The 24,490-nt window shown below is 43.7% G+C and overlaps 11 non-coding genes across 11 annotated transcripts; all 11 read left to right on the plus strand.

Annotated features, from left to right (window-relative positions):
• The first annotated feature begins 1,686 nt into the window (after positions 1–1,686).
• TRNAI-UAU lies at positions 1,687–1,779 on the plus strand. Its single transcript is given in 2 exon segments — positions 1,687–1,724; positions 1,744–1,779. It is a non-coding gene; the product is annotated as a tRNA-Ile (tRNA).
• Positions 1,780–8,186: 6,407 nt separating this feature from the next.
• Positions 8,187–8,259, plus strand: TRNAR-CCU. The gene has a single exon. It is a non-coding gene; the product is annotated as a tRNA-Arg (tRNA).
• A 1,084-nt stretch (positions 8,260–9,343) lies between these two features.
• Positions 9,344–9,436, plus strand: TRNAI-UAU. Its single transcript is given in 2 exon segments — positions 9,344–9,381; positions 9,401–9,436. It is a non-coding gene; the product is annotated as a tRNA-Ile (tRNA).
• Positions 9,437–10,488: 1,052 nt separating this feature from the next.
• On the plus strand, positions 10,489–10,581 carry TRNAI-UAU. The gene is given in 2 exon segments: positions 10,489–10,526; positions 10,546–10,581. It is a non-coding gene; the product is annotated as a tRNA-Ile (tRNA).
• A 311-nt stretch (positions 10,582–10,892) lies between these two features.
• TRNAR-CCU lies at positions 10,893–10,965 on the plus strand. Its single transcript has one exon. It is a non-coding gene; the product is annotated as a tRNA-Arg (tRNA).
• A 2,937-nt stretch (positions 10,966–13,902) lies between these two features.
• On the plus strand, positions 13,903–13,995 carry TRNAI-UAU. The gene is given in 2 exon segments: positions 13,903–13,940; positions 13,960–13,995. It is a non-coding gene; the product is annotated as a tRNA-Ile (tRNA).
• A 311-nt stretch (positions 13,996–14,306) lies between these two features.
• TRNAR-CCU lies at positions 14,307–14,379 on the plus strand. Its single transcript has one exon. It is a non-coding gene; the product is annotated as a tRNA-Arg (tRNA).
• A 976-nt stretch (positions 14,380–15,355) lies between these two features.
• Positions 15,356–15,448, plus strand: TRNAI-UAU. Its single transcript is given in 2 exon segments — positions 15,356–15,393; positions 15,413–15,448. It is a non-coding gene; the product is annotated as a tRNA-Ile (tRNA).
• Positions 15,449–15,759: 311 nt separating this feature from the next.
• TRNAR-CCU lies at positions 15,760–15,832 on the plus strand. The gene has a single exon. It is a non-coding gene; the product is annotated as a tRNA-Arg (tRNA).
• Positions 15,833–16,809: 977 nt separating this feature from the next.
• TRNAI-UAU lies at positions 16,810–16,902 on the plus strand. The gene is given in 2 exon segments: positions 16,810–16,847; positions 16,867–16,902. It is a non-coding gene; the product is annotated as a tRNA-Ile (tRNA).
• Positions 16,903–24,169: 7,267 nt separating this feature from the next.
• On the plus strand, positions 24,170–24,243 carry TRNAT-AGU. The gene has a single exon. It is a non-coding gene; the product is annotated as a tRNA-Thr (tRNA).
• Positions 24,244–24,490: the final 247 nt, after the last annotated feature.

The raw sequence follows: 24,490 nt of genomic DNA on the forward strand, positions 1-24,490 counted from the left end.
ACAGGGTTAATTACAGTTGTCTGCACACACATCTAATTACATTGAACATTCAAAGAAACATGGTTACATGCAAAGTGCCTTGGATTATACAGTATAGCGTATTTAAAAACCAAACAGCATGAACAGGGTTTATCTCTAGAACATATACACCTTTATAACAATGCACACTTTTCTGCATACCTCGATCCACTTGCCAAGGGGGGTACAAACTTTAAGCTTTAGGGATTTTCTGCAGACATCTTCCATGAAATCCTATGCAGACAGCTAACATGTGGCATCTGAGATACAGGAAAAGGCTTTCTTTCTAAGACAGGAGAAGGAGTGGTCTTGTAATCCTGCTGATCAAAACATTCCCCAGGGAACCAAAGGGAGGCAGAAAGGTTCCACCCAGCAGTAAGTGCTGAACAAGATCCACAATGATAAGCGGACAGTTACAGTGCTCAAACGCATTCTTTACTGCATGTTTCTTCCGATTGCTATTTAAATAGATTGGGTGAAATCTGACCATAGAAATACAGTTTGTGTGTCCCAAAAAGGCTTCATCCTAAGGAACAATCCCTTTTCCAAATACAGAGTTTCCACTCTTCTGGGAAGGCTTTCTGCAAGAGTTTGGTGTGTGCCTGTGTGAAGTTGTGTCCAAAAAGGCTTCATCCTAAGGAACAATCCCTTTTCCAAATACAGAGTTTCCACTCTTCTGGGAAGGCTTTCTGCAAGAGTTTGGTGTGTGCCTGTGTGAAGTTGTGCCCAAAAAGGCTTCATCCCAAGGAACAATCCCTTTTCCAAATACAGAGTTTCCACTCTTCTGGGAAGGCTTTCTGCAAGAGTTTGGTGTGTGCCTGTGTGAAGTTGTGCCCAAAAAGGCTTCATCCCAAGGAACAATCCCTTTTCCAAATACAGAGTTTCCACTCTTCTGGGAAGGCTTTCTGCAAGAGTTTGGTGTGTGCCTGTGTGAAGTTGTGCCCATACATCCAGAATAGCATTTGTGAGGTCAGACACTGATATTGAGCGAGAGGGCCTCGTTGCTTGCAATTTCCATTCTAGCTCTTTAAAAAGGACCCATTCTTTCACAAATGTTTGTAAAGGTAGACTGCATGGCTAGGTGCTAGATTTTATACACCTGCAGCTGCGGCTATGGGACTCAATAAAACACCTGAATTCAGTGATTGAGGTGTGTCCAAATGCTTTTGTCCATATAGCGCATCAATAAGAGGAAAGTAGGTGGCTAGTAGGATGCTATAAATCAGATAATCTTCACTGACCGCTGACTTGGTTACAGATTTTGATAATTGATGCAACTTAGACACGCCTCACTTAAGGTCCTTTTACATGGACCCATAGTCAGACCCAATGTCGGGGATGAGCGTTTGTATAAGCGTTTGTTCCTTTATAATTAGCTGGCGCCGATCACCCAATGAATGAGCAAACACTCGTTCATCGGGTGAGGGTGTCTTTCTCCCGGAACCCAAAATCAACGTTTTTCCACAGCAGCCTTCTGCTGCCCAGGAACCATGATTTTTTTATGGAGACAAGCCGTCGCTGTATCAATCACTCGTCACTATACAGAAGAGGTGAATGCTGCATGTAAATGCGGCCCTCATCAACGCTGACGATCAGACAATTATTGGGAACGTTTCGTTTGTGCCCGATAATTGCCTGATATATTGGTCTCCTTGAAAAGCCCCAAGTGCTCCAGTGGCGCAATCGGTCAGCGCGTGGTACTTATAAAGCAGTAACTGTTGAGCAATGCCGAGGTTGTGAGTTCAAGCCTCACCTGGAGCATTGTTTACTTGACTTATTTGTGTTTTAGAACGGCAGAAGGAAAGCAATGTCTCTCCGGTCCCGTCATGATATATTAACATGTTTGTAAAGGGGGGATATTAATCACCAATATTTATGCAAATATCGATAATTAATATTCATAAATAGGAGGAACCATCTAGTGATAACTCCGCCCATTTATGCCTTTATATAATAATAACAATACCTTCGCTTTGCTCTACACTGATCACTTATGCTAACTGCATGCGCCTTACTAACTCGCTACCGCTAACAAGTACACGCTACACAAAAGGGTACAAATATAACAGTATTTATTACACCAAGCAATACACTAACAATACACTACGCACGCAGTACACTACAATACACTATGCACGCAGTGCACTACAATACAGCACTAAATATACCATCCTAAACTACACTACCCATTCCCAATTCTACCCATCAACTAACTATACAATTCACACATTCAAGTATATAACAATATCCCACCTGTCTGCACTCACTGTCCCTACGGGGGTTACAAGAGGGTTTATTATTTGTTTGCAGAACAGAGGCATGCTCTACAGAGGACTTGTTTGCAGAACAGAAGCATGCTCTGCAGAGGACCAGGGTAACCACCAGGGGTTAATCAGGGTTAGGGTTCCAGGGGTCAGTAGGGGATCGTTGGTGGGATAGGGGTGGATCAGGGGTACAAATAGGGCCACAGGAACAGGCTGCACAGGGGACTTAAGGGTTAATGCCTGGCAGGGAAGGGGTTCCTAGGGTAACCAGGGGTGTCTAGGGTTACCAGGGGGGTCACAATGGGGTTAATCAGGGGTGATCAGGGGTGTAGGGAAAGGGTAGGCAGGCAAGGGACCAGGGGTGCACCAGGGGAGAGAGCAGTAGGGGATAGTCTGGCAGGGAAAGGGTTAAGAACAGCAGCAATGCTGCTGAGGTACTTAGGGTTTCTGCTCGTTGTCCAGGGTGATCCTCGCCAGTCAGGGGGCCTCCTTCTGGGGGGTGGGGGCGGCAGGGGTCCGGTACTTCTCCCAGAGCGCAGGGCGCGCTCTCTTCAGGTGGGGGTCCGGTCGGTCCTTAAGCCGGAGGGGGGGGGGGGGGTCCCGATGTCCTGAGCGCCGATGCGCTCTCCAGTGGGGGCCCCGATCCTGACTTCCTTGGGCCGGAGGAGGGGGCCGCGTCCTAAGCGCCGATGCGCTTCTCAAGGTGGGGGGGCCCTCTCCTGTCTACCAGAGTGCCGGGGCCGCCGGATATTTATCCCCCGGCGGCCCGCTCTCCCGCGCCACCAGGGGGCGCGCGCGCGCACTCACTACACAGTGCAGGACACGTGGGCCGGCGCGGTGAGATGACGTCACCGCGCCTGCCCGCGCATCCCTGCACGCGCGCCGCAGGGCCGCGTGCACTTGCTGACAGACGGGAGATCCTTTGATCTCCCGACTGTAGCTCCCAGCATTCCGGACATCGCAATGGTAATTGCGATGCCAGAATGCACATAATAGAGTGAGCGGAGGTATCTCCTCTCTCTCTATTATGCTTAATTATCTCCAGCAGGACTGCAGATAATTAGAACAAAAGGATTCAAATTCTATTGAATTTGAATCCTTTTGAGGTCACCAGAATGACCGGACCTTGTCCGGTCATCCTGGCGCCTTCACCCAGATTACATCAATGTAAATGCTTGGGGCACATTTACATTGATGCATCTGTGTCCATGTAAGGGGGGGGGGGATTTATATGGTATGGGGATATGACAAGGGGACATAATATGAATATACATGTGTATCGATGCTTGGGGCACATCCATACACATGTATACATTAATCATACTTCTAAGGGGGATTATATAAGGGGCCACATATTATCAGGGGCACATCACAAGCTCCTACATTATCAGGGGCACATCACAAGCCCCTACATTATCAGGGGCACAAGCCCCTACATTGGGGGCACAAGCCCCTACATTATCAGGGGGGCACAAGCCCCTACATTATCAGGGGACACATATTTCCCACAGGCGCCAGCATGAGCCCCTGGGGATCACCATGGGCAGACGTGCGCAGATGCTGGGCACATCTGCGCACATCGTCCCATGCTGCTATGTCTAATATATGCACATATATACCATACATGCCCGCACGTGTTTGCAGGCATGCATGGATATATATGCATATGTCTCAACCGTTCCTCAACAATCCCCCTGTTGTCGGAATATAATACGACAATATAATGGGGGAACGGGTTGAGATATATTTGCCCCCCTTCAACCCCATCTTTGGTGGAAGTTCAGGAAGAACTGTAGTGCACACTGATCTTTAGGTACTTAGACATCCCTCATCCAGCCTCTGACCTGCCCTTCACCGTAACCTCCTCCTCCGTCCACAGGATACACCGTCTTCTTCTTGACCACACACCCACAGTCTCTCGGTTATTCTGCCGATCTTCAGGTATCTTCGCCCCCCCCCCCCCCAATTCTGGAGCGGGTTCACCCTTACAGTCTTTACCTTTCTATAACAGTCTCTTGGTGTTGGCCACCCCCACTTTGGAGCGGCCACACCCCCACAGTCTCTCGGTAATTCTGCCGATCTTCAGGTATCTTCGCCCCCCCCAATTCTGGAGCGGGTTCACCCTTACAGTCTTTGTCCCAACTTTCTTCTATCCAACGTCTGTTTCCATCTTGATGGGTGCGGTTCTCCCGTGGACAGATTAATAGGTCTTTACAAGGCAGGACAGACTCTTAAGCGGTGATGTCATAGTACCTAAATTCTACAGCGGAGAACACCTCCGTCACACTACACCTCCAGCCCTTCCCTTAAGAACCTCACCGTTCCAGGGTTCAAGGTGGCAAATGAATGATGCCTGTCCCTATCGTGACCTAACCTTATCCCCATTCACACAAAACACATGTCACATCCCTCCCAACACCACCAAAATCATTAAATGTATGTGTACCCATAGAGACTCATGCAACCTGGCATATCTACACCTCCAAAGACACAGGTAGGTCGCAGACCCCTGTGTCAATGGGAAACGACTATAGGATGCGAATGTGTACAGCCGAATATAGGCTGTCACACATTTGTACCTAGAGTGTCTATGGGTACACCATCGAACAACAAACACAATCAATAAATACAATGTGCTATGGGGTTTCGGGGTAGTACAAGTTATACGTCCCGAACCCTCATAGGAAACAAAGTGTGTCCATACAATATTTGGCTACAGGAACAATGTTTGAGTTATGCCCTGAGCCTCCTCCTCCGGATAGTTCTGTAAAGTTCTGTCTGGTTCTGGTGTATTTGGTCAGTAAGTCCCTTGACCCTCCGATATGACCAGAACCAGAAGAAGTTTCACTGGGTGAAACAATTGAATAAGTTCTTCCACCCGAACATCTCCCAAGTCTTCCTCCAGAGCCTTAAATAATGCTCCCGCTGGATTGTGGCACAGTCTTCTCTAGAACACCTCTAGGCAGAGGTCGCTTAGTTGCCAAAATCCAGTGGGATCCTCTGGAGCTTCACAACAGTGTCAGGGGGAATAGCTGGCCTCTTCTGTGGCATCTCCTAGGTTTTTCTTCCGCTCCATATTAAATCACACCTATGGCAGAAGAAAACACCAGGCGCTCCCAGGGGAATTTCTCCCCTAACAGTGCAATTAATGTGAAAATTCCCAGCCCCAATACCTTTGACCCATGGGTAGAGAAAGGTATTGGGCTGCCCTTTATCTCACAGGACCCCTCGTTATCCCAACACTGGTGTCTGAACACCCTACCTTCAGAGGATTGAGTCCTCTGCTGCACATCCCTCTGCACCAACAGATAAGGATGGCCACCCTACTAGGTTAGGATAACTGGAGTTCTGTGGACAAAGCACCATCTTGTTATTGATGGCACCGCATCCCTGTCCACTCATGTGTACCCAGGCTGATTTCCCCCTGTGATCCCGTCTTGTGGAGGCCCGCAGAACCAATGGCATAGTCATGCCCTGGTTCCCCAGGACCCCACAACACAAGAACACGGTCCACACTCTGCTGCCCAACACTCTGCGTCCAATCCCTATCAGAGCTGTGCTGCCTGACCGGACTAGAATTAAGTGCGCAGCACAACATTACACCAATGTTGTCTGTCCGCCCCAGTCCCCAGCGCAACACAGCCCTACCGAAAACCTGGAGCACAACAGCGCTATCTGTATCGATCTGAGACCCTGGTTGCCCAGAATAATATCACATCATCCTTTGTGTGCTGCATGGAGAAGGTCCTTATGCCTTCTCCCGACCAGCAGGATTTCCCGTGTGATATTATCTGCTCGCAAACCTATACGTTCTCGATCCACAGTATAACACTGTTCCACTCCAAGGGGACACAGAATGAAACAAAGACAGCAGACGGGACTTACAACACTACATAAATCAGCATGGTAGAACACATCCGTAGACAAGGATTACCACCATCAACACCAAGAAGAACGTACAAACAGATAACAAAAACACACAACATGGACATACACAGGGAACAAACTGTGTAACAAATAGTACAGGGGTGTCAAATGTTGCCTAGCCTAGCTTGGCCACTCTGACCCCTCAGCAGCTGGTGATGCTGCCGAGAGGTAACCCCGTTATGGCCAGGCTGACTAGACCCCACTGCACAATTTGTTACCTGGCTGATACTGTTGGACACATTGCAATTACCTGCACAAGGGCAATTCCTTGCAATGTGTCCTTTGTTCCCACACCTGAAACACGTGACTTGGTTTCCTGTCCTGTGTGTTTTGCAGTGTCTCGCTATGTGACCTAGGCCACCACATGCAAAACATCTGATGTTTGCTCTGCATGGCCCAGGTCCATCTACACTGCATCCGTGCTCCCTTCTCCTGAATTGTTCCATCCTCAGGGACGCACTCTTCACCACAGTTCTTTTTCCCAAAGTCAGGGAAAAATCTCTGTTAGTCTGGACCGGCTTGACCTGATGATTAGACCGGTCACAGACTACTCTCCCCCCTTGTGGCCCTGCACAGGGCAACGTTTTGGGAGATTCCGACCCTGGCTTTACGGAAAAAGAAAGGGCCGGCACCAACTTGGTGATAACCTGTTGCATGCCAGACATTAGCTGGGACCTTACAGCAACCTGAGCTTTCAATTTGGCTACCGTCACGTCAGTAGAGGCAGCCCGCTCCTTGAAGGCATTGACTTCAGTATAAGACTGAGTCAACTTAGCCTCAATTTCCTCCTTCTGCCTCTGCAGCTCTACCAACTGTGACTCTATCCTAGCCACCTGCGCATCTCGGTCAACAGTAGACTGCACATTCTCTGCCAGCTGCGCCTGCAATGTCGAAACCTGGTCCGAATTACTGGCACAGCACTGGCAGTGAATGGCCGGAGGAATTGTCTCCGTTGACCGAGACACCAGCGCAACTTCCTTTGGCTTACAGATGCTAGCCTCAAACGTATGAACGAGTTTGGCTAGCATCCGAAGCCGTTTGGTGGCCTTGTTCAAAACCGTCCGTTTGTTAACACAAAGCTTGTCGTAACTACAAGCCTGTGCTAACAAATCGGACCACAGCATTTCTGCTGACTTGTATGTAGTGGGGAGGATGGGGTTAAATGTGCTGTGTCTGCTCAAGTGTTGCAGTGTGGGGAAGTCCATACTCACCGTTTGATGAGTGTCCATCTTCTCCTTGGCGCCGTATCTCGCAGCTGCTTGGAAGAAGTCCATTTTCCCGGATCGCCTCTTCCCGACCAGCCTGACTTGTACGCCGCTCCCACGAAGATGGATCTCCTCCAGTGACGTGTGCTCTTCTCCCTTGCAATCACTTGAGCGATGCTTGTTGGTGCTGTACTTTTCCGTGTCTTCTTCTCTTACCCCAGCGACGGTGACCGTGTAAAGCAAATACAAAAATATTAATTCACAGATAGATTCTAGATTCTCTGCAAAAGATTTTGTTTTATTTCTGGTACTCTAAGGGAAGTATCGCTTCTCCTGTACGAATTATCGGGTCCTAGACGCTCAAACACTCCGCTGACCGCGTCTCTCCTGCCCGCTAATTCACAGTACTAGCGACCCTCAGCCTTAAGACCAAAAATAAGCGCAAAATCCATGCAGTGGGCCTGGCTCGCCAATGTAAAGGGGGAGTATTAATTATCGATATTTGCATAAATATTGGTGATTAATACTCCCCCTTTACAATGTTTGAAGGGGAAATGCAGCAGAATTCTTTATTGTTCAAGGGTTCCGGCAACCCAATGAGATTTCCATCATCAGTATTAAAATATGTCATGGACTAAGGGATCAAAACCAAGACTCCTATAAACTCCTTGCTCTTGTGTAAGGAAAGCAAGCACATGGTTAAGATTGTTTTCCATCTGGAATGCAAATGGAACCAGAAAACTGAGTAACATAGTCGCAAGCTAATCTATTAGCCCCAGTGGCCTAATGGATAAGGCACTGGCCTCCTAAGCCAGGGATTGTGGGTTCAAGTCCCATCTGGGGTGTTTGCTTACCGTGCTGCTTGAACAGACTCGAGGCATGTTTTAGCTCTGGAATAGTGCTCAAACGCATTCTTTACTGGATGTTTCTTCCGATTGCTATTTAAATAGATTGTGTGAAATCTGACCATAGAAATACAGTTTGTGTGTCCCAAAAAGGCTTTATCCTAAGGAACAATCCCTTTTCCAAATACAGAGTTTCCACTCTTCTGGGAAGGCTTTCTGCAAGAGTTTGGTGTGTGCCTGTGTGAAGTTGTGCCCAAAAAGGCTTCATCCTAAGGAACAATCCCTTTTCCAAATACAGAGTTTCCACTCTTCTGGGAAGGCTTTCTGCAAGAGTTTGGTGTGTGCCTGTGTGAAGTTGTGCCCATACATCCAGAATAGCATTTGTGAGGTCAGACACTGATATTGAGCGAGAGGGCCTCGTTGCTTGCAATTTCCATTCTAGCTCTTTAAAAGGACCCATTCTTTCACAAATGTTTGTAAAGGTAGACTGCATGGCTAGGTGCTAGATTTTATAAACCTGCAGCTGCGGCTATGGGACTCAATGAAACACCTGAATTCAGTGATTGAGGTGTGTCCAAATGCTTTTGTCCATATAGCGCATCAATAAGAGGAAAGTAGGTGGCTAGTAGGATGCTATAAATCAGATAATCTTCACTGACCGCTGACTTGGTTACAGATTTTGATAATTGATGCAACTTAGACACGCCTCACTTAAGGTCCTTTTACATGGACCCATAGTCAGACCCATTGTCGGGGATGAGCATTTGTATAAGCGTTTGTTCCTCATAATTAGCTGGCGCCGATCACCCAATGAACGAGCAAACACTCGTTCATCGGGTGAGGGTGTTTTTCTCCCGGAACCCAAAATCAACGTTTTTCCACAGCAGCCTTCTGCTGCCCAGGAACCATGATTTTTTATGGAGACAAGCCGTCGCTGTATCGATCACTCGTCACTATACAGAAGAGGTGAATGCTGCATGTAAATGCGGCCCTCATCTCCGCTGACGATCAGACAATTATTGGGAACGTTTCGTTTGTGCCCGATAATTGCCTGATATATTGGTCTCCTTGAAAAGCGTCAAGTGCTCCAGTGGCGCAATCGGTCAGCGCGCGGTACTTATAAAGCAGTAACTGTTGAGCAATGCCGAGGTTGTGAGTTCAAGCCTCACCTGGAGCATTGTTTATGTGACTTATTTGTGTTTTAGAACGGCAGAAGGAAAGCAATGTCTCTCCGGTCCCGTCATGATATATTAACATGTTTGAAGGGGAAATGCAGCAGAATTCTTTATTGTTCAAGGGTTCTGGCAACCCAATGAGATTTCCATCATCAGTATTAAAATATGTCATGGACTAAGGGATCAAAACCAAGACTCCTATAAACTCCTTTCTCTTGTGTAAGGAAATCAAGCACATGGTTAAGATTGTTTTCCATCTGGAATGCAAATGGAACCAGAAAACTGAGTAACATAGTCACAAGCTAATCTATTAGCCCCAGTGGCCTAAGCCAGGGATTGTGGGTTCAAGTCCCATCTGGGGTGTTTGCTTACTGGATGTTACTTCCGATTGCTATTTAAATAGATTGTGTGAAATCTGACCATAGAAATACAGTTTGTGTGTCCCAAAAAGGCTTCATCCTAAGGAACAATCCTATTTCCAAATACAGAGTTTCCACTCTTCTGGGAAGGCTTTCTGCAAGAGTTTGGTGTGTGCCTGTGTGAAGTTGTGCCCAAAAAGGCTTCATCCTAAGGAACAATCCCTTTTCCAAATACAGAGTTTCCACTCTTCTGGGAAGGCTTTCTGCAAGAGTTTGGTGTGTGCCTGTGTGAAGTTGTGCCCATAGATCCAGAATAGCATTTGTGAGGTCAGACACTGATATTGAGCGAGAGGGCCTCGTTGCTTGCAATTTCCATTCTAGCTCTTTAAAAGGACCCATTCTTTCACAAATGTTTGTAAAGGTAGACTGCATGGCTAGGTGCTAGATTTTATACACCTGCAGCTGCGGCTATGGGACTCAATGAAACACCCGAATTCAGTGATTGAGGTGTGTCCAAATGCTTTTGTCCATATAGCGCATCAATAAGAGGAAAGTAGGTGGCTAGTAGGATGCTATAAATCAGATAATCTTCACTGACGGCCCTCATCTCCGCTGACGATCAGACAATTATTGGGAACGTTTCGTTTGTGCCCGATAATTGCCTGATATATTGGTCTCCTTGAAAAGCCCCAAGTGCTCCAGTGGCGCAATCGGTCAGCGCGCGGTACTTATAAAGCAGTAACTGTTGAGCAATGCCGAGGTTGTGAGTTCAAGCCTCACCTGGAGCATTGTTTACGTGACTTATTTGTGTTTTAGAATGGCAGAAGGAAAGCAATGTCTCTCCGGTCCCGTCATGATATATTAACATGTTTGAAGGGGAAATGCAGCAGAATTCTTTATTGTTCAAGGGTTCTGGCAACCCAATGAGATTTCCATCATCAGTATTAAAATATGTCATGGACTAAGGGATCAAAACCAAGACTCCTATAAACTCCTTGCTCTTGTGTAAGGAAATCAAGCACATGGTTAAGATTGTTTTCCATCCGGAATGCAAATGGCACCAGAAAACTGAGTAACATAGTCAGAAGCTAATCTATTAGCCCCAGTGGCCTAATGGATAAGGCACTGGCCTCCTAAGCCAGGGATTGTGGGTTCAAGTCCCATCTGGGGTGTTTGCTTACCATGCTGCTTGAACAGACTCGAGGCATGTTTTAGCTCTGGAATAGTGCTCAAACGCATTCTTTACTGGATGTTTCTTCCGATTGCTATTTAAATAGATTGTGTGAAATCTGACTATAGAAATACAGTGTGTGTGTCCCAAAAAGGCTTCATCCTAAGGAACAATCCCTTTTCCAAATACAGAGTTTCCACTCTTCTGGGAAGGCTTTCTGCAAGAGTTTGGTGTGTGCCTGTGTGAAGTTGTGCCCATACATAGAAACATAGAAACATAGAATGTGTCGGCAGATAAGAACCATTTGGCCCATCTAGTCTGCCCAATATACTGAATACTATGGATAGCCCCCGGCCCTATCTTATATGAAGGATGGCCTTATGCCTATCCCATGCATGCTTAAACCCCTTCACTGTATTTGCAGCTACCACTTCTGCAGGAAGGCTATTCCATGCATCCACTACTCTCTCAGTAAAGTAATACTTCCTTATATTACTTTTAAACCTTTGCCCCTCTAATTTAAAACTGTGTCCTCTTGTGGTAGTTTTTCTTCTTTTAAATATGCTCTCTTCCTTTACCGAGTTGATTCCCTTTATGTATTTAAAAGTTTCTATCATATCCCCTCTGTCTCTTCTTTCTTCCAAGCTATACATATTAAGGTCCTTTAACCTTTCCTGGTAAGTTTTATCCTGCAATCCATGTACTAGTTTAGTAGCTCTTCTCTGAACTCTCTCTAGAGTATCTATATTCTTCTGGAGATATGGCCTCCAGTACTGCGCACAATACTCCAAGTGAGGTCTCACCAGTGTTCTGTACAGCGGCATAAGCACTTCACTCTTTCTACTGCTTATACCTCTCCCTATACATCCAAGCATTCTGCTGGCATTTCGTGCTGCTCTATTACATTGTCTTCCCACCTTTAAGTCTTCTGAAATAATTACTCCTAAATCCCTTTCCTCAGATACTGAGGTCAGGACTGTGTCAAATATTCTATATTCTGCCCTTGGGTTTTTACGCCCCAGGTGCATTATCTTGCACTTATCCACATTAAATTTCAGTTTCCAGAGTTCTGACCATTCTTCTAGTTTTCCTAAATCCTTTTCCATTTGGCGTTTCCCTCCAGGAACATCAACCCTGTTACCTATCTTTGTGTCATCAGCAAAAAGACAAACCTTACCAGCGAGGCCTTTTGCAATATCACTTATGAAGATATTAAACAAAATCGGTCCCAGTACAGATCCCTGTGGAACCCCACTGGTAACATGACCTTGTTTTGAATGTTCTCCATTGACTACCACCCTCTGTTGTCTGTCACTCAGCCACTGCCTAATCCACTCAACAATATGGGAGTCCATGCTAAATGACTGCAGTTTATTGATAAGTCTTCTATGTGGGACAGTGTCAAAAGCCTTACTAAAATCTAGATATGCAATGTCTACTGCACCTCCACCGTCTATTATTTTATTCACCCAGTCAAAAAAATCTATAAGATTTGTTTGACATGATCTCCCTGAAGTAAACCCATGTTGTTTTTCATCTTGCAATCCATGGGATTTTAGATGTTCCACAATCCTATCCTTTAATAGGGTTTCCATTAATTTGCCTACTATTGATGTCAGACTCGCTGGTCTATAGTTGCTCGATTCCTCCCTACTACCTTTCTTGTGAATGGGCACGACATTAGCCAATTTCCAATCTTCCGGGACGACTCCTGTTACTACTGATTGGTTAAATAAATCTGTTAACGGTTTTGCCAGCTCACCACTAAGCTCTTTTAATAATTTTGGGTGTATCTAATCAGGCCCCTGTGACTTATTTGTCTTCACCTTAGACAGCAAACTTAGAACATCTTCCTCTGTAAAGATACATGCATCAAACGATTTATTAGTCATTCTTTCTAGTGGAGGTCCTTCTCCTTTTTCATTTTTAAAAACTGAACAGAAGTATTCATTAAGGCAGTCGGCTAGCCCTTTATTCTCTTCTACATACCTTCCGTCCTTTGTTTTTAATTTAGTTATTCCTTGTTTTAATTTCCTTTTTTCATTTATATATCTGAAGAATGTCTTATCCCCTTTTTTCATAGACTGAGCTAGTTTTTCTTCTGCCTGCGCTTTAGAAGTTCTTATAACTTGCTTGGCCTCTCTCTGCCTAATCTTGTAGATTTCCTTATCTTCATTGCTCTGGGTTTTTTTATAATTACAAAATGCTAGCTTTTGTGAGGTCAGAATAGCATTTGTGAGGTCAGACACTGATATTGAGCGAAAGGGCCTCGTTGCTTGCAATTTCCATTCTAGATCTTTAAAAGGACTCATTCTTTTACAAATGTTTGTAAAGGTAGACTGCATGGCTAGGTGCTAGATTTTATACACCTGCAGCTGCGGCTATGGGACTCAATGAAACACCTGAATTCAGTGATTGAGGTGTGTCCAAATGCTTTTGTCCATATAGCGCATCAATAAGAGGAAAGTAGGTGGCTAGTAGGATGCTATAAATCAGATAATCTTCACTGACCGCTGACTTGGTTACAGATTTTGATAATTGGTGCAACTTAGACACGCCTCACTTAAGGTCCTTTTACATGGACCCATAGTCAGACCCAATGTCGGGGATGAGCGTTTGTATAAGCGTTTGTTCCTTTATAATTAGCTGGCGCCGATCACCAAATGAATGAGCAAACACTCGTTCATCGGGTGAGGGTGTCTTTCTCCCGGAACCCAAAATCAACGTTTTTCCACAGCAGCCTTCTGCTGCCCAGGAACCATGATTTTTTTATGGAGACAAGCCGTCGCTGTATCAATCACTCGTCACTATACAGAAGAGGTGAATGCTGCATGTAAATGCGGCCCTCATCAACGCTGACGATCAGACAATTATTGGGAACGTTTCGTTTGTGCCCGATAATTGCCTGATATATTGGTCTCCTTGAAAAGCCCCAAGTGCTCCAGTGGCGCAATCGGTCAGCGCGTGGTACTTATAAAGCAGTAACTGTTGAGCAATGCCGAGGTTGTGAGTTCAAGCCTCACCTGGAGCATTGTTTACTTGACTTATTTGTGTTTTAGAACGGCAGAAGGAAAGCAATGTCTCTCCGGTCCCGTCATGATATATTAACATGTTTGAAGGGGAAATGCAGCAGAATTCTTTATTGTTCAAGGGTTCTGGCAACCCAATGAGATTTCCATCATCAGTATTAAAATATGTCATGGACTAAGGGATCAAAACCAAGACTCCTATAAACTCCTTGCTCTTGTGTAAGGAAAGCAAGCACATGGTTAAGATTGTTTTCCATCTGGAATGCAAATGGCACCAGAAAACTGAGTAACATAGTGGCAAGCTAATCTATTAGCCCCAGTGGCCTAATGGATAAGGCACTGGCCTCCTAAGCCAGGAATTGTGGGTTCAAGTCCCATCTGGGGTGTTTGCTTACTGTGCTGCTTGAACAGACTCGAGGCATGTTTTAGCTCTGGAATAGTGCTCAAACGCATTCTTTACTGCATGTTTCTTCCGATTGCTATTTAAATAGATTGTGTGAAATCTGACCATAGAAATACAGTTTGTGTGTCCCAAAAAGGCTTCATCCTAAGGAACAATCCCTTTTCCAAATACAGAGTTTCCACTCTTCTGGGAAGGCTTTCTGCAAGAGTTTGGTGTGTGCCTGTGTGAAGTTGTGCCCATACATCCAGAATAGCATTTGTGAGGTCAGACACTGATATTGAGCGAGAGGGCCTCGTTGCTTGCAATTTCCATTCTAGCTCTTTAAAAGTACCCATTCTTTCACAAATGTTTGTAAAGGTAGACTGCATGGCTAGGTGCTAGATTTTATACACCTGTAGCTGCGGCTATGGGACTCAATGAAACACCTGAATTCAGTGATTGAGGTGTGTCCAAATGCTTTTGTCCATATAGCGCATCAATAAGAGGAAAGTAGGTGGCTAGTAGGATGCTATAAATCAGATAATCTTCACTGACCGCTGACTTGGTTACAGATTTTGATAATTGATGCAACTTAGACATGCCTCACTTAAGGTCCTTTTACATGGACCCATAGTCAGACCCATTGTCGGGGATGAGCATTTGTATAAGCGTTTGTTCCTCATAATTAGCTGGCGCCGATCACCCAATGAACGAGCAAACACTCGTTCATCGGGTGAGGGTGTCTTTCTCCCGGAACCCAAAATCAACGTTTTTCCACAGCAGCCTTCTGCTGCCCAGGAACCATGATTTTTTATGGAGACAAGCCGTCGCTGTATCGATCACTCGTCACTATACAGAAGAGGTGAATGCTGCATGTAAATGCGGCCCTCATCTCCGCTGACGATCAGACAATTATTGGGAACGTTTCGTTTGTGCCCGATAATTGCCTGATATATTGGTCTCCTTGAAAAGCCTCAAGTGCTCCAGTGGCGCAATCGGTCAGCGCGCGGTACTTATAAAGCAGTAACTGTTGAGCAATGCCGAGGTTGTGAGTTCAAGCCTCACCTGGAGCATTGTTTATGTGACTTATTTGTGTTTTAGAACGGCAGAAGGAAAGCAATGTCTCTCCGGTCCCGTCATGATATATTAACATGTTTGAAGGGGAAATGCAGCAGAATTCTTTATTGTTCAAGGGTTCTGGCAACCCAATGAGATTTCCATCATCAGTATTAAAATATGTCATGGACTAAGGGATCAAAACCAAGACTCCTATAAACTCCTTTCTCTTGTGTAAGGAAATCAAGCACATGGTTAAGATTGTTTTCCATCTGGAATGCAAATGGAACCAGAAAACTGAGTAACATAGTCGCAAGCTAATCTATTAGCCCCAGTGGCCTAATGGATAAGGCACTGGCCTCCTAAGCCAGGGATTGTGGGTTCAAGTCCCATCTGGGGTGTTTGCTTACCGTGCTGCTTGAACAGACTCGAGGCATGTTTTAGCTCTGGAATAGTGCTCAAACGCATTCTTTACTGGATGTTTCTTCCGATTGCTATTTAAATAGATTGTGTGAAATCTGACCATAGAAATACAGTTTGTGTGTCCCAAAAAGGCTTCATCCTAAGGAACAATCCCTTTTCCAAATACAGAGTTTCCACTCTTCTGGGAAGGCTTTCTGCAAGAGTTTGGTGTGTGCCTGTGTGAAGTTGTGCCCATAGATCCAGAATAGCATTTGTGAGGTCAGACACTGATATTGAGCGAGAGGGCCTCGTTGCTTGCAATTTCCATTCTAGCTCTTTAAAAAGGACCCATTCTTTCACAAATGTTTGTAAAGGTAGACTGCATGGCTAGGTGCTAGATTTTATACACCTGCAGCTGCGGCTATGGGACTCAATGAAACACCTGAATTCAGTGATTGAGGTGTGTCCAAATGCTTTTGTCCATATAGCACATCAATAAGAGGAAAGTAGGTGGCTAGTAGGATGCTATAAATCAGATAATCTTCACTGACCGCTGACTTGGTTACAGATTTTGATAATTGATGCAACTTAGACACGCCTTACTTAAGGTCCTTTTACATGGACCCATAGTCAGACCCATTGTCGGAGATGAGCGTTTGTATAAGCGTTTGTTCCTCATAATTAGCTGGCGCCGATCACCCAATGAACGAGCAAACACTCGTTCATCGGGTGAGGGTGTTTTTCTCCCGGAACCCAAAATCAACGTTTTTCCACAGCAGCCTTCTGCTGCCCAGGAACCATGATTTTTTATGGAGACAAGCCGTCGCTGTATCGATCACTCGTCACTATACAGAAGAGGTGAATGCTGCATGTAAATGCGGCCCTCATCTCCGCTGACGATCAGACAATTATTGGGAACGTTTCGTTTGTGCCCGATAATTGCCTGATATATTGGTCTCCTTGAAAAGCCCCAAGTGCTCCAGTGGCGCAATCGGTCAGCGCGCGGTACTTATAAAGCAGTAACTGTTGAGCAATGCCGAGGTTGTGAGTTCAAGCCTCACCTGGAGCATTGTTTACTTGACTTATTTGTGTTTTAGAACTTTTTACATGTACTATTGATTAATGAAACAAAAGAAAACAAAAAATAACACTTACAACCACATTTTGATTTTTTTTAAAATACTTTCTCCTTATTTCAAGCTGCATTTAAACACAGAGGAATGTTGATAATGATGTGAATTCATTGTAAAACAGCTTAATTGTGCCTCACTTTCTTTTTATGATCGCAACAATTTATGGAAAAAACTGTCCTTTATTCAATAGTACTATCAAATGTAGTACTATCAAATGCAGCTCCAATCTTTAACCAAAACAAATACCCTGTTCTACTCCAAGCAATAGATTAAGTACATACGGGGAAGATGTGTCATCATTTCTTGGAGCGAGAAGTTGATTTCCTGAAGTTCCAAAAGGTCCAATTCTATATAAGGGCTTATTCAGAAGTGTGCATCGTGACCTCCTTTAGAAGATGTATATTTAACACCAAAATGAGATTGGATTCTATCATGAGCGTGAAGGAATAATTTACCTCAGGGTGTGTTCAATTGCAAGATGGCACCTGTGAATTATTCCAGTGAAATCTGCCTTCCAGAAGCCATTTGGTGCTCCTTTCCTTCTGACCCCTGTGGTACGCCCATATAGCAGTATACAAGCACATATGGGGTATTGCTGTAATCAGGAGAAAATGGGCAATAAATTAGGGGGTACATTTTCTCCAGTTCCCCCTTTTTAAAGGGAAACATTTGGGGCTAAAGTCCATTTTTCTTGAAAAAAATTTAATTTTTCATTTTCACAGCCAATTCCATGTTTTACCTTTGAGGACAAAGTTCTCACTACACATCTTGAAATATTCCTTGAAGGGTTTAGTTTCCAGAATGGGGTAAGTTTTGGGGGATTTCCACTGTAGGGGTACCTCAGGGTGTTTTTATATGCGACATAGCTCCCAAAAGTCAATCCTGCAAAATCTGTCCTCCAAAAGCCCTATGGTGCTACTTCCCTTTTGGACCCTGCCATGCACCCATACATCATTTTATGAGCACATATTGGGTGTTGGCGTATTCGGGGGGAAATGGGGAATAAAATATTGGGTGCATTTTGTCCAATTACCCCTTGTGGAAGTGAAAAATGTGGGTGTAAAGCAACTTTTTATGGAAAAAATTTTAATATTTCATTTTCATAGCCAAGCGTTTCCTAATTCTGTGAAACTCCCGATGGGTCAAAGTGCTCACTACACACCTTGAAATATTCCCTGAGGGGTGTAGTTTCCAGATTGGGGTGACTTTTTGGGGGTTTCCACTGTAGGGCCACCTCAGAGTGTCTTCACATGCGATATAGCTCCCAATTGCCATTCCAGCTAAATCTCCAAAAGCCATATGATGCCCCTTCCACTATGAAGCCTGCTGTGTGCACATACATCAGTTTTTGAGCACACATGGGGTGTATCTGTAAACCCCAAATTCAGGGTAATAGATTTTGAGTTTTGTTTGGCTTTTAACCCTTGCTATGCTACTGGAACAAATGGATTAAAATGAAAAATCTGCCAAAAAAGTGAAATTTGGAAATTTCATCTCCATTTGCCATTCACTCTTGTGGAACACTTAAAGGGTTAACAAAGTTTGTAAAATCAGTTTTGAATACCTTGAGGGGTGTAGTTTCTAAAATGTGGTGATTTATGGGTGGTTTCTAATATGTAAGCCCCAGAAAGTAACTTCATAACTGAACTGATCCTGAAAAATTTTGGTCAATTAGTCAATTAGGATGTAAATAATCAGTGATGTCACAGGAAACAGTTAGAAAAAGGTGCTTCTCTAGTGTGTGGTCTACCAAGATATTGACACTATAGTGTGTGTTCTACCAGAACATTTAGGCTTCTTTCACATGAGCGATACAGAATATTTCAGGGTCTGTTATGTAACAAAATGATGGTTTTTCATGAGTGTTGAATCATTTTTGTCTGTGATTGTGTTCAGTTCAGAGTTTCAGTTTTTCTATTGATTTTACATCCATTTTCAACATTCGAGAAGAAAAACGGAAGAATTAACATTCAACATCTCCTAGCAACCATCCCTGAAAAACACATTGCATCTGGATGTCTTCCATTTCTCACTCAGTCCCATTCATTTATTTGGGAACAGGGCTGTGTGAAAAATAGACAATATAGGACATGCTGCTGTCTTTCCTGAACGCAAATGTGCATATATCCATTGAAAGGAATCGGTCAGGATTCAGTCCGAATGTTGTCCATTCACAAAATGGATCACATCCGGATGGAAAGCTCTTGTGAAATTAAAAAAGAAAATAGCTCTTGTGAAAATAGCTCTTGTGAAATTAGCCTTACACTGTAGCCTATAGTTTACGGTAGGAATCGGTAGGGAAACTTTTTACACAATGCAAGCTTTAAGTGTCTTCTCTTTGGATGAAAGATGCAGTCTTTCACGCGTAGACCTGTCTGCTATGTTGGATTTTTAACTACTTTGTGTGTATTGGAATAAAGAACATCATCATCTTTTTTTGGAAGCTGGACCTCCTTCTTTATTTTTTACTAGCTCTCTACCTGGTGCCTTTTCCAAGCACAGTCTTCCATTACAAGACATATCAGGTGAGCGCAGCCTCTGGACTTTTTATTTTGTGTATTCATCACTTGGAAATTTTGGCTTGCTGCTCCTTGATTTTTGTTCTCAGCTGAATATTCCCACACTATTGCAAATATATTTTTTCCAACGGTTGGATTACATAGCTGAACATGAATCACGCATCTCTTCGTGTCATTGATGATTGTAATGAACGTCTCAAAAAAATAGGTGCGATTTTTACAACAAAGATAAGGATTCTCAGGACACTTTGGAGCTCAAAATCCAACTGGTCTCCCTGGAAAAACTGCTAGTTAAATAAATGCGCACCTGATGGGATTTAACCTCACTCCAACGCTACATTGAAAAGAGTATGATTCCTCGCGGACTCAGATTACACAAAAAACCTACCACTTTATATTTAGATGTTTTCGTAACCCAGTGGCATAACATCTTATCTGATTGTTCCCTTAAACTTAAACTCTGCTCCCGAATCGCTGAACGCACTAGCAGGCGATATGCAACAGACCACACAAAGCGATTTTTTGTGAACAAGATGCTTTCAATAAAAAGAGGCTAAAAAACGCAGGGCCGGGCGCAAGCACGCCAGGAAGCAACCGCTATCCATCACGCACAAAGAAACCATTAGTAAATCACAAGTTGTGAATATTTCCTCTCGATCCCTGAGTCAATCACAGATTGATATTCTGTCTAGAGGTCTCTCTTTCTCTCCCACCTATCATTTTAATTTATACCATACCATCCTAGATGTCAACAAACTGGCCCGTAACCTTACTTTGAAAAAACATTTTGACCAAGCAGAATCCGCTAAGCTTGAGGAAACTGGCACATCCACACTGCCTGAAAATAAGTAACTCAGCACTTCTAGCACTTTGGCTTTTACCTTTGAGGAACTTTCTAATCTCTCTCACATACAACAGTGTCGTCCTCTTCAGAATGAAAGAGACAGTAACAATTTTGCATATCATTTCATCACCTCTAATCGTGATTTTTATCCGGTGCAGTTACGTTCCTTTGCATTGGATCGCTTCCAGGAACTTGTTGAGAGGGACTTGGTTGCCTTGAATGAAGAGGTTTTTTCATGTGATAATATTCATAAATGTGACAATCTGTCCCATAAGGAAAATATGGCCTAAACTCCTTAAGGACACAGCCATATTTCACTTTAAGGACCAGGCCATTTTTTGCAAATCTGACCAGTGTCACTTTAAGTGGTGATAACTTTAAAACGCTTTTTATTTATAAAAAAAATACCAAATTTACCAAAATTTGGAAAAAATTTGCAAATTTCCAAGTTTCAATTTCTCTACTTCTTTAATACATGGTAATACCTCCAAAAATAGTTATTATTTTACATTCCCCATATGTCTACTTCATGTTTGGATCATTTTGGGAATTACATTTTAGTTTTTGGGGACATTACAGTGCTTAGAAGTTTAGAAGCAAATCTTAAAATTTTTCTGAAATTTTCAAAAACCCAATTTTTAGGGACCAGTTCAGGTCTGAAATCACTTTGTGAGGCTTACATAATAGAAACCACCCATTCTAGAAACTACACCCTTCAAGGTATTCAAAACTGATTTTACGAACATCGTTAACCCTTTAGGTGTTCCACAAGAGTTAATAGCAAATGGAGATAAAAAAAATTGGCAAATTTTCCATTTTAATCCATTTTTTCCAGTAACAAAGCAAGGGATAACAGCCAAACAAAAGGCTATATTTATTTCCCCAATTCTTTAGTTTGCAGAAACACCCCATATGTGGCCATAATTACTGTACAGGCACACGGTAGCACGTAGAGGGAAAGGTGCGCCGTGTGGTTTTTGGATGGCAGATTTTGCTGGACTGGTTTAATTACACCATGTCCCATTTGAAGCCCCACTGATGCACCCCTAGAGTAGAAACTCCATAAAAGTGACCCCATCTAAGAAAATACACCCCTCAAGGTATTTAAAACTGATTTTACAAACTTTGTTAACCCTTTAGATGTCGCACAAGAGTTATTGGCAAATGGAGATAAATTTGAGAATTTAAATTTTTGGGCAAATTTGCCATTTTAATCAATTTTTTTCAGTAACAAAGCAAGGGTTAACAGCCAAACAAAATGCTATATTTATTGCCCCGATTCTTTAGTTTGCAGAAACACCCCATATGTGGCCGTACACTACTGTACGGGCACACGGTAGGGCGTAGAGGGAAAGGTGCGCCGTGTGGTTTTTGGAAGGCAGATTTTGCTGGACTGGTTTATTTACACTATGTCCTATTTGAAGCCCCCCTGATGCACCCCTAGAGTAGAAACTCCATAAAAGTGACCCCATTTTGGAAACTACGGGATAAGGTGGAAGTTTTTTGGGACTATTTTTAGGGTACATAGGATTTTTGGTTGCTCTATATTACATTTTTGTGAGGCAAGATTACCAAAAATAGAAATTCAGAAATTTCATCTCCATTTGCCATAAACTTTTGAGGAACACCTAAAGGGTTAATAAAGTTTGTAAAATCAGTTTTGAATACCTTGAGGGGTGTAGTTTCTTTTATGGGGTTGCTTTTATGGAGTTTCTACTCTAGGGGTGCATCAGGGGTGCTTTAAATGGGACATGGTGCCAAAAAAAAGGCCATCAAAATCTGCCTTCCAGAAACCATACGGCGTTCCTTTCCTTCTGCGCCCTGCCGTTTGGTCATACGACCACATATGGGTGTTTCTGTAAACTGCAGATTCAGGGTGATAAATATTAAGTTTTGTTTGGCTATTAACCCTTGCTTTGTTACTGGAAAAAAAACGGATTAAAATTGAAAATTTGCCCAAAAATTGCTGCTTTGGCACCGTTTTTATTTAATTTTTTTGACCGTGTTCATCTGAGGGGTTAGGTCATGGGGTATTTTTATAGAGCAGATTCTTACGGACGCGGTGATACCTAATATGTCTACTTTTTATTTATTTATTTATGTTTTACACTATATTATCTTTTTATAAACAAAATAAAATACATTTTAGTATCTCCATAGTCTGAGTCATTTTAAAAAAAAGTTTTTAGCCGATTATCTTAGGTAGATATACCTTTTTTTGCACAGTTTTTATTAAATTTTTTGACCGTGTTCATCTGAGGGGTTAGGGAGGGGAATTTTTATAGAGCAGAGTCTTACGGACGCGGCGATACCTAATATGTCTACTTTTTTTATTTAGTTTAGTTTTACTAAATAATATTTTAGAAAATTATTTTTTTTTGTTTCAGTGTCTCAAGTCTGAGAACCATAGTTTTTTATCCGATTGTCAATGGCTAAATTGTGATATAAATTTAGTACTCCATGGAAGTGTGGTACTCCCTGAAGCAACCAATAATGCAGAGGCCCGGATGATCGGGGCACGTGTCACACTGAGTAGTGGTGTCCTTCCGTATCCCCCTCCTGTGACACACTCTGCACCTTTTTTCGGTCCGTCCCTTCTTCCCAGTATGGGGGACCACACCTGGAAAGTGTTGGCCAGGGACGATCCGGGCGCCTCCAGTTCCAGAGGTACTCCGGCCTGCTCTTTCCCGGTCAGAAAAGATCAGGTCCTTGAGGACTGCCTCATAGAACTGAAGGAATTTTCCCTGTGTTGCCAGCGCTCTGGGACAGCACAAAAGAGTTGTACAAGGCAACCTGTACCAAGTAGACCGCAACTTTTTTGTACCATGCCCGGGTTTTGCGCATGGCATTATATGGCTTGAGGACTTGATCAGAGAAATCAACTCCTCCCATATACCGATTGTAGTCGACGATACAATTGTGCTTGAGGACCGTTGCCGCGGTACCTCGCACAGGGACAGTGGTGATGCCGTTACAATGAATTGTGGACAGTACAAGGACATCCCTCTTGTCCTTATATCTGACCAGCAACAGGTTTCCACTGGTAAGGGCACGGGTCGCACCCCTGGGTATGGGTACCTGGAGGGGGTGGGTAGGGAGGCTGCGTTGATTTTTCTCCACGGTCCCACTTTGCCTTGAAAGGATCCAATGCCAAAATTTGAGATGAAATACCTATTATATCCAGTGATGTCTGCTGTGATTATACACATTCTGGTTCCCCATATTCTCCATTTGGCCCAGACCGCCATGATGACTTCTTTTAGCCACGCCTCGTCTCTGCAAAGTTTGCAACACAGACATCTTCAGTACATCATTTTTCCATCATCCTCCCCATCTTGGTGCCCCAACAGTATTATCCTTATTCTACCCCAATAATGTGTCTGCTATGCTTCACAATACCCTCAAATACTAAACTGCAGTGGCCTATGGCCTATGAAAGTGAATGGCAGGGCACGGGAGTCATTGGATCCCATTATTCACCAAAGTATTCAACTTTATCGCCACCCAGAGGAGAGCAATACAGTTGTTTATGTGACATAAATCCAAATTGACCCTTGGATTTTTGACAAGGGCATGGTGTAGTTTTAATTCCTGCTGATGCGCGCAAATGTTTAGCCCCTCCGTCTTTCAATGAGGCTTACCCTCTGCTTTTCCATGCAGAACGCACTGAAATCAGTCGAGTGTTACTTATTTCACTGGCAAATGTGTTAAACATCAGGCCAAAAGTGCAGTTGAATAGTTTCAAATTTTGATGGCTTCCAGGCTTCAAGGCTTCAAGGCTTCAAGGCTTCAAGGCTTCCAGGCTTCCAGGCTTCCAGGCTTCCAGGCTGTCAGTGGTGTGGTGCTGTGGCTTAGCTGGTTAAAGCGCCTGTCTAGTAAACAGGAGATCCTGAGTTCAAATCTCAGCAGTGCAAAAGGCAGTGCATTCTGGTCTTTATGTCACATGAAAAAATATGATCAAGCCACTAGATTTCAACCTCAGATTTTCTTTTCTGAACAGTTGCTCTCAACAGACAGTTCACACACAGATTTAAAGAGGACCTGTCATCACACTTGACATGTCTGTTAATGTTGGAGTTTTTGATTCAACTCTGATAGTTTAGGAACCATAGGTAACAACAAAAATAATCATTACCTAAAACAAAGAAATTCTGGTTCCAT

The sequence above is a fragment of the Bufo bufo genome, chromosome 1 (assembly GCF_905171765.1).
Source record: "Bufo bufo chromosome 1, aBufBuf1.1, whole genome shotgun sequence".
Lineage (NCBI taxonomy): Eukaryota > Metazoa > Chordata > Amphibia > Anura > Bufonidae > Bufo > Bufo bufo.